This window comes from Anabrus simplex, chromosome 2, assembly GCF_040414725.1.
Source record: "Anabrus simplex isolate iqAnaSimp1 chromosome 2, ASM4041472v1, whole genome shotgun sequence".
Classification (NCBI taxonomy): Eukaryota; Metazoa; Arthropoda; class Insecta; order Orthoptera; family Tettigoniidae; genus Anabrus; species Anabrus simplex.
Genome location: NC_090266.1, coordinates 22,222,355 through 22,231,022, shown reverse-complemented (window position 1 = coordinate 22,231,022; position 8,668 = coordinate 22,222,355).

Below are 8,668 nucleotides of genomic sequence, written 5' to 3'. Positions count from 1 at the left end.
GCGCCAGTCTGACGGCAAAGAGAATCCACGAAACTCTTCTTAGAGCACGACCAACTTGTAAACCGCCCTGAGTACTCCATCCAATAAATTTTATGGTACCGCCGAGGAGTGACAACTTTCTATTTGGTTCTCACGAGAAAATCACGCGTTGAGGCCTGACCTACTTAGCAAGGACAATGGGACAACGACAATACCCGCCAAACCTTGGGAGGAAATGCAAGCATCCACGCTACGAAGAGCGCGAAAGTCTCAGCCAATCACAAAATTCTAAATTTGAATGAACTGTCATAGCGGGAATCTACAGTCAGTATTTCGCTATCTGAAGCCCGGTGTGGTGGTGGAAAAACAGTGTCCTGACTTCCTTATAATATTTGGAAATTTATCAGTGCGAATCTGTGGTTAATTAGTGCCTAATTAATAGAATTTTACTTCGCACGGAATAGTATTATTGTCCAGGAGAATGAACTGTCATGGCGGGATGGAGTCATTCGCTGGAAGAAAATAACACCAGTGACGCGCGCCGTCGTGTGGATTATCCTGTGATCATTTCCCACGGCGCAATATAACATGTAAGTGAGACCGAAATTAGGAAGTTTTGTACATAAATGTTGAAAACTTTAACCTACGGATGTACGATAAAGCGCTCCCGCGGGCTAGATCACTACGCCACATCCCTTCCACGGAACTATTTTCAAGGTGGGGGGAGAACTTTTTACAAAACCCCAGCGACCAGGGTGTTGAATTCTCAGTGATTCTTCAGTAGTCTCAGTGATTCTTCAGTAGTCTCAGTGTGAAACTTCAAGTATCCTCGGTGAATCTTGAGTGACAGTGTGACAGAGTGCGACAGCTAATTCAGTTAGTCAGCTTTATCTTTGGCTGGTAAGAAAGCGATTAGAGACATTTGTTGGCATTTTGAGAAAGCCATGTATTATTTTACTTGGGAGAGTAACATTTTAGAAATGAACACTTTAACAAGCTTTTACTATTTATGCAGAAATAACAGGCAAGAGCTACACTTTCAACACTTGGCTTAAATGAACTCACATCACGAGTCGAGAGGAAGAAGTCTATGTTTTCAGCATAATTACATAAAACCTCTCTAACCCACGGGTAGTTTCACATTTGTTTGGAAGCTATTTCATTCTTTATTTTGGGAGGACAAATCAGCATAAATTTCTCCACATCATTGGAAACTGTATTTGAGCTTGCTTTTACCACTTAGTAAACTGTTTGGCAAGCGAGACGTTTGTGGGGAGAAACTAGTAAAGGCAGACAGGGAGGAGAATGACTTTTCTTTAATGAAGGCCGCAAACAGTTATGTTCCGTTGGGGTTAATGTTCGGTAAGCTGGATGTAAACAAAAGCTGAGAGACCGGAGTGCAGACTAACAGGTGATTTTCAGGCAGGTAGCGGAAACGACCTTCCAACTTCACGACAGGAGTCTACAGTGCTATAATCTGACCTTCATTGGAGTGCGAGAAATGCGAGTGTTTTATGTTAATGTAAGCGTGTGTAACGGCACGATAAAAATGTGTCAAATTTGCGTGTGTGAAAATTTGGAATACCACAGCAGCTTCAAGATGGAATTCTAATTCACCATGACCGAGCCCGGAGGGTGAGCCAGCATGCCTCCATCACCCAGGTATGAGCATCATAGAATAATGTAAATAAATATGTAGGACCGTGCCTAATCGATGATCAATGTAGCATAGACTGTTAGGTAGGATTGTAAATAGTTCACATGTTTATTATAAATATACATAACTACTGTAATAATAATAATAATAATAATAATAATAATAATAATAATAATAATAATAATAATAATAATAATAGTAATAATAATACTAATAATAATAATAATAATTATGTTGCACTTCCAGCTAGGATTATTTGTGCACTTCGTTTAGGTAAATGTGTTTGCGTAGTTGTTATGGATTATTCTGTAGTATGTCACTTTGACAAGTTAGGAAGCTATGTTATTTGATCTATGAGTGCAATGACGATTTATGAATTTAGTTATTATAATTTTCATCGTGTTATTAGATCGTCGGTTTTGAGTCACATTTTCTGTTGGAGTTTTGATTTTGTAGGCGCCGCCTCGTTGATTTTTAATGTTTATTTTGCTATTTTGCGCATTCAGCTTGTTTTATGTTGTGGAATCATCCATCAGATGACCGTTTCTGGTAGTACTTATCCCGCGTATTTTTGCGACGATTGTTGGTAGACGCGAGTATTCATTTCTGTGTAGTTGCGGTTACACATGTTTCAATATCTGTGTTTTGAGAGGCAATCTCGTTATTTTTTTTATTTAGAAACAGTGAGTGCCAGGAAGCCATTGATGAGTCAGCTCTGATATTTTGTGGTATGTGAAGCAGAGAATGATCGAGAGATCGAGTTAGATGAGTGATATCCCTGAAGATCTACGTTGATAATGGAAATATGATATTTGGACCATGTCATGAACTGTCGTAAGAAATCGTAATGTGCACGACAGATATTTCGCCCGCCGGATACGAGCGAGGCCGTATCTTGAGAATTATGAATAATAATGACGTCGAGAATTAATGAGTAAATAGAAGTGAGAAATGAATAATTTAACCAAGAGTGTTAAATGCGTTACGACATGGGTTATGATTGTAGGCAGAAGCCTGTATTTGTTTAAATAATTCCAGGGAAAGTAGATGCTCGGCATATATGCTAGCCATTGTACATGTGAGCAGAGCGACGAGTCAATGTGTTTTTTCTTTGATAGTCATGTAAAGTCATGGATGACATGAAATAACAGTAATTATTGTCCATAAAGGTTAAATAGTATCATGGCCAGACATTTGTCGTCTGAGGTTAGAGATTGCCGTCAAATTCGCAATATTTTGCTACTCGCAGCGGGACATATTTTTCTGGAGACTCCGATTTTATTTTGCGCATTCCATCCTTATTAATTCACAGTAGGCCGCGATGGGGGGGATCTAGTTTTGCTTATTTGTTTTTCTTTCTGAGTGTACTTTATTACCGTTTATTTGTAGGACGTAATCGTATGTGAATTATTTATACTTGCTCTGATGTAAATAGATAGGTGTAGATAAGCTAGTTTTGATTTTGTATTTTCTTTGTTGGAGCAGTGTTTCTCCGTTAACAGATTTAATTATGTAAATAAGATTACATGTGTTAGGTTAACGGATCATCGGTTAGGTCACAGTCAAAACCATAGTAGTGGTATGCTCATACCAGGCATTCAGTAATTACCAAACCTTTTAAAATCCACTACATTTTATTAAGAAATGAAGCGATCTTTAATAAACCAATTGTATAAAATTGCCGCAATGAATAAGGTAAATAAGATGGCATCTGCCTCCATCTAGTGGTGGTACCACAAGTAATAAATTCATAATGAAATGCAGTTAGCGGCAAATTTAATAGAAATTTTTAATGTACAAGGATCGCTGTCATTTGAATTGGTAACATGAGGCACTTGGCCTAATCATTTGGATTACTTTTGGAAGTCCAGTCTATCACAGTCAAGCAAGTGAAGTTTAATAATTAGATGAGTGGTTGTAACGCTCAGATTCATGTTTCAATAATTTATTTTGTTTAATCACGAGGTGTTTTGAATAAGACAGTGGTCACGTGGCAAAATGAAGTGTGATGTTCATGGCTGTTTTCTTCGAATTATTCCTTATTTGTTACACTTGGTTAGTGCAGTCCATGATTATTTTAAGTGGGGTGTTTCCCAAAATGAGCCACATGTGTTAAAGATTTGATAACTCCTCTGAGTCAGTGGATTTGATGACGTAACTAATTACTCTATTATGATTCAACTACTTTAACTTTATTTGAGAGATATTTTTCTACGTAATATAATTCTGTATATCAAGTGAGGTGGTATTTTCTGACCAGAGTTTTCCGTATTTATTCACGTTATCGTCTTGGAGACAGTGTCAACATAGCCTGGCCTATGTTAATTAATTTGATTGACTTTCAGTCAGTTTATTAGGCAGATAATGATGTTATTGTAAGGCAGATCCTCAATCTTTAATTTTTCTTAATCTCATTTATTTCATTTTATTTATATTTTTCACCAGTCTAGTTCATTTACATTTTATTTTGGCATTTTTTTGCATTTTGCTTTTTTTCAATAAATCAGTCTTTAAATTTTTAATTCAGTCTTTGGGTACCGTCATTATAGTTTACCCCATCTTTTCATTTCCTCACTCCTTGATCGACGGGTGGCCTATCTTCGGGGATACACGGACGGCCACGACTGAGGAAGAAGAGTCTACATGCAGCGGTGAGTATCATTAAAATGTCATTTATTACAGGAGCAGCCGGCGCACAGAAGAAGAAAGAGTTCACCGCAGTTGGTGCCTTGAAAAGGGCACAATATGATAACATCGTTTTATTATTTAAATTGTTATATTATGTAGGATAGGAGTTCATTGTGTTGTAAATGCGGTCAATATGTTGAGACATAGTTGTTTTCATTTCATCTCATGTTTGTGTGTTTGGAAGGTTGTTCTTGAAGCTTGGGATTTTGCGTTAGTCATGGGTTTGTTTTATGACCGAGGCTGGTGAGCGACGACCCGTGCGCGAGGCTTGCAGGCTGGTCAGCAATATCATCGCCACGCCTTCTGGACTTGTCGAGGAAGAGAAGGGGAGTTGATGCTTCGATCTATCGAGTCGGATGCTTCGTTGTATGTGGGTTTGGAGATTGAACTGTTGCCAGGAGTGGGGGTGAGCCGGATATATGGTGATTCTCACCACGAGAACGGCACCTAACTAAGTACAACTTCTGCTGTGAAGCTAACATCCTAACAAGATACTCCATCACTAGTAATGCTACTGTGAAGATCTACTTTGAACGACGTGATTTGATTTTTGATACAGTGCGTGGTTGCTCCGCGACATAGTTACTTTCGTACAATGTGTTGTCGCTGCGGTAATGTTATCGGATCTACGAGAAACGAAACAAGATTATGGCTTGTGTGATATTCAGTAAATATTGTGGACGAAGAACTATGTTTAGTTCAAGTCTACGGAATTTTGGTACAAGTCTGTACCGTATAAATAGTATAGCTCAGTTGGTTTGAGATTTCTACTAATATGGAAAAATTCATATCTCTGAATTTTCTCCTCTTACGATCAAAGCTGATCAGTTTTTACAAGTATAGGGCCAATGTCCATTTTAAAGACTAGGCAAATAGGGAGTGTTAGTCCAGACAGCCCGTACCATATCAGAGAAGGAAGGAAGACTGTCCATGGAGCAAATTCAACATCGAGAAGAAGAGAACGAATAACCACGGAAACGAGATGACGTCAACGAAAGCTGCAATTGGTGAGCTTCAATTAGATAAAGCAAGCAGTAGTAAATTCAGTAAATTATAAATTCCTCCACGCTTTAAGGAAACTTTTCCAATTCATCTAATTTTTTTGTATAATAAATTCATTTGTATTTTATATTGCGTTATTTTTCTTTCTTAAGCGATACTTAATGGTTAATTATTTAAAATCCTACCCCTGTGATTTAAGTATAAGTCTCTATGCTAGTAAATATAAATTTTGGTTTACAGTTTTATTTAAAACTGTAACCAAGGCGCCCAATCATTACATAGAGAAATGGGGAACCATGGAATGTTTATTGTTTCTATTTGCGTGGCAATTTGCGGGCAAGCCACAAATAGTTTATTTAATATTCATGTGTCCCAAGATAATAACTTTCATCTCTACAAGTGTTTTGACGAGGTGGAACAGTTACATTTGGCGCCCAGCATGGGGCTCGGAAACCATTAATTATTCGTGGAAAGAAGGCAGTAAAGTAGAGTCTGTGTTTGTGGGGGTTAAGTGAGTGTCCATATAATTTGTATGTGTGATTTGGGGGGAATCATGGCTGCACAAGGTGAAAAGGACATGAAATTACGTAGCGGAAACTTAGTAAAGGGAGGCGAGACACTGAATTCTAGGAATGTTGTAGATGAAAGTATTGAAGTAGATAAAACGGTAGAGATTGGTGGGAGCATGGAAAATAGTACAGAATCTGATGTAGCTAGGATGGAGGGCGAGAAAGAAAGTAATACGATTAGTGATAAGAATATTGAACAACTGTTTGTGATGATGCAAGGGATATTAGAGAAAACGAATGAAATTAGTAAAGATATGAAGGAAATTAGGAAAGGGATGGCTGAAATTAGGAACGAAACGAATGAAAGTAAGAAGGAAGTAGAGAAAAAGCAGACAGAGATTAAAGAAAATAGAAAGGAGATCGAACAGACTAAAACCGAAAGTAGCAGGGAAGTTAATGCTAAGATGGATGTTTTAAATAGTAGTAGTACACGAGAGCACACAAAATATCAGACACCACCCAGAAGACAAGAACACAATCACCGTGGTCAGTTTCAACCGAGACAACAACCTGTAGGTAATCAGTCACACCAGCAAAATAGGAATGTTCAGAGGGAACGCAATGTAGAGGAAGGTACAAGCCGAAATCAGGATACAAGGAGACACAGTAATTTAAACTGATAGTAGACGGTAATGAGAGATCAGATTATCAGTCTTCAGTACATGTTGCGAGAAATTGTGTAATGACGCACATGGATTATGATCTCGATGTGAGAGATGAGTTATTACGGTAGGTTAAAGTGAATCAAGTCGATGCTGGTAGTAAAAGTGAGAACCCCGTTGTTATGATCGTTATATGGAGGGCGCAGGATCAGGCTTTATTGGATTCAGGCAGTCAAAGATCATGTGTAAGTTTGAAGTGGTATGAGGACAGAAAGAAGGAGAATTTTGAGATTGAAGAAATGCCTGTGAAGTCCACATATATCGTCAATGCTGTAGGTAAACGATCCAAGCAAATATGTAAACAAGTTGGCATACCTATTTGTATTAACGGGAAGTCGAAAATTCAGATCTGTCTTGTTATTCCGAATCTTGTATTTGATGTTATCTTGGGATCTGACTGGCTAAGTTTATACTCAGCTCGGCTAGATTACAATGAGGCGATAGTATATTTAAGGTGGGATAATGAGGATGTTAAAGTCACGTAGGATGCCGAAGTTCAGACGAAAGTGGAGGTTTGTAACATGTGGTGTGTTAATAAGGTTTCAAAAATGAAGAAGAGAGAGCGGATTTTAAGTTGTGTGAAGTGTGGTTAGAGGAGAACCACGATGATGCTTTGAGAGAAGCGGTAGATAGTAGCAATTTGGAAGAAGGTCAGAGGGACCGATTGTTGTATGTGTTGAGAGAACACAAGGAAGTATTTTCATCGAAACCTGGTAAAACACATGTGTATGAACACTCATTTTCAGTGCTGGATAAAAGTATATTCGCTGGATCGAGATATCCAATACCACATAAGTATGCTAAAGCAGTAGACAATCAAATTGAAGCTATGTTAGAGGATGGTATTATTGATGTTTCGAGTAGTCAGTGTGTCAATCAGTTGAGCAAAGAGACAGGTCTTAATTGTAGTAAGATTATTAGTGACAAGTATATTCAGGAATTAGGTACGCCTAGGGGGTTATTATCTGATAGCGGACCTCAATTTACATCGAAGAAGTGGAAGGCTGTGATGACAGAGTTAGGTATCACACATGTTTTTTCCTCAATTAGGAATTCGCAAGGGAATATGTGTGAGCGCACGATGAAGGAATTTGGTAGGATGTTTAGATCTTTAGTTCATGACAAGCACACTGCGTGGGTTAGTTCTTTAGCGTTGATTGAGAAATGGATTAACATGGTTCAGCATGATAGTACGAAATTCACCCCATTAGAGGTTCATTTTGGCAGTAATCCAAGGAATGAGCTGACAAAAGTACTAGGTATTACATAGGAACCTCAGCGGGACTCTCAGATATATGTCAGATTAGCGAGAGAGAATTTGATTAAAGCGGATGTGAAGCGTAGCAGACAGCAGAAACGTCAGGTGTTAGACGAATATCAGGTAGGAGATTCTGTTCTGTTACGTGTTCCCATGCTCTCGTCCAGTGAAGAGAAGGTGACGAAGAAATTCTTTTTGTTGTATCAGGGTCCATTCCAGATTCATTGTCGGGTTGGTCCTTGTGAATACAGATTGAAAGATGGTAATATTGTCATGTTGGGCACTTATAATATTCGCTCTCTGAGACGATATATTTCTGCGAATTAAGTGGAATGTCTCCCCGATGTTGTTTTGACAACATTATATGTACTTGAGTTAGAAAACGTGAATTCATGTATAGGTTGTGAACCTAGAACTGACACCATTGTAGAAGCCATGAGTAACTTGGGATTTTTTTGAAACTGCAGAAGGAAATTAATGCAATAATTTTCTAAATAGTAATATTTTTTGCAATGAAAACAAGAAATTGCTTGCGGCCATCTAAGAGAGGTAATCCACGTGTGATTACGGGTGTGTGTGGTGTATATATAATATAACCTGGAACTGCCGAACATTTTGATGGTGAAGTGCAAAGATAGTGTTATTTACCTGTTGTAAGTATTATGAGTGTTGCTGACAAACTTTCGGAAGAAAATTGGCAGGATTTATTACTAATGTTATCTGGTATCTTTGAAACAGACACTCTACAGTGAGATACAAGATTTGGTTATGTATGTTTTTTTTATTAAGTGTTTGTAAGATGTAATGATGTATATATAAGCCATTTTGTTGTAGTGTGTTATTTTCATATATG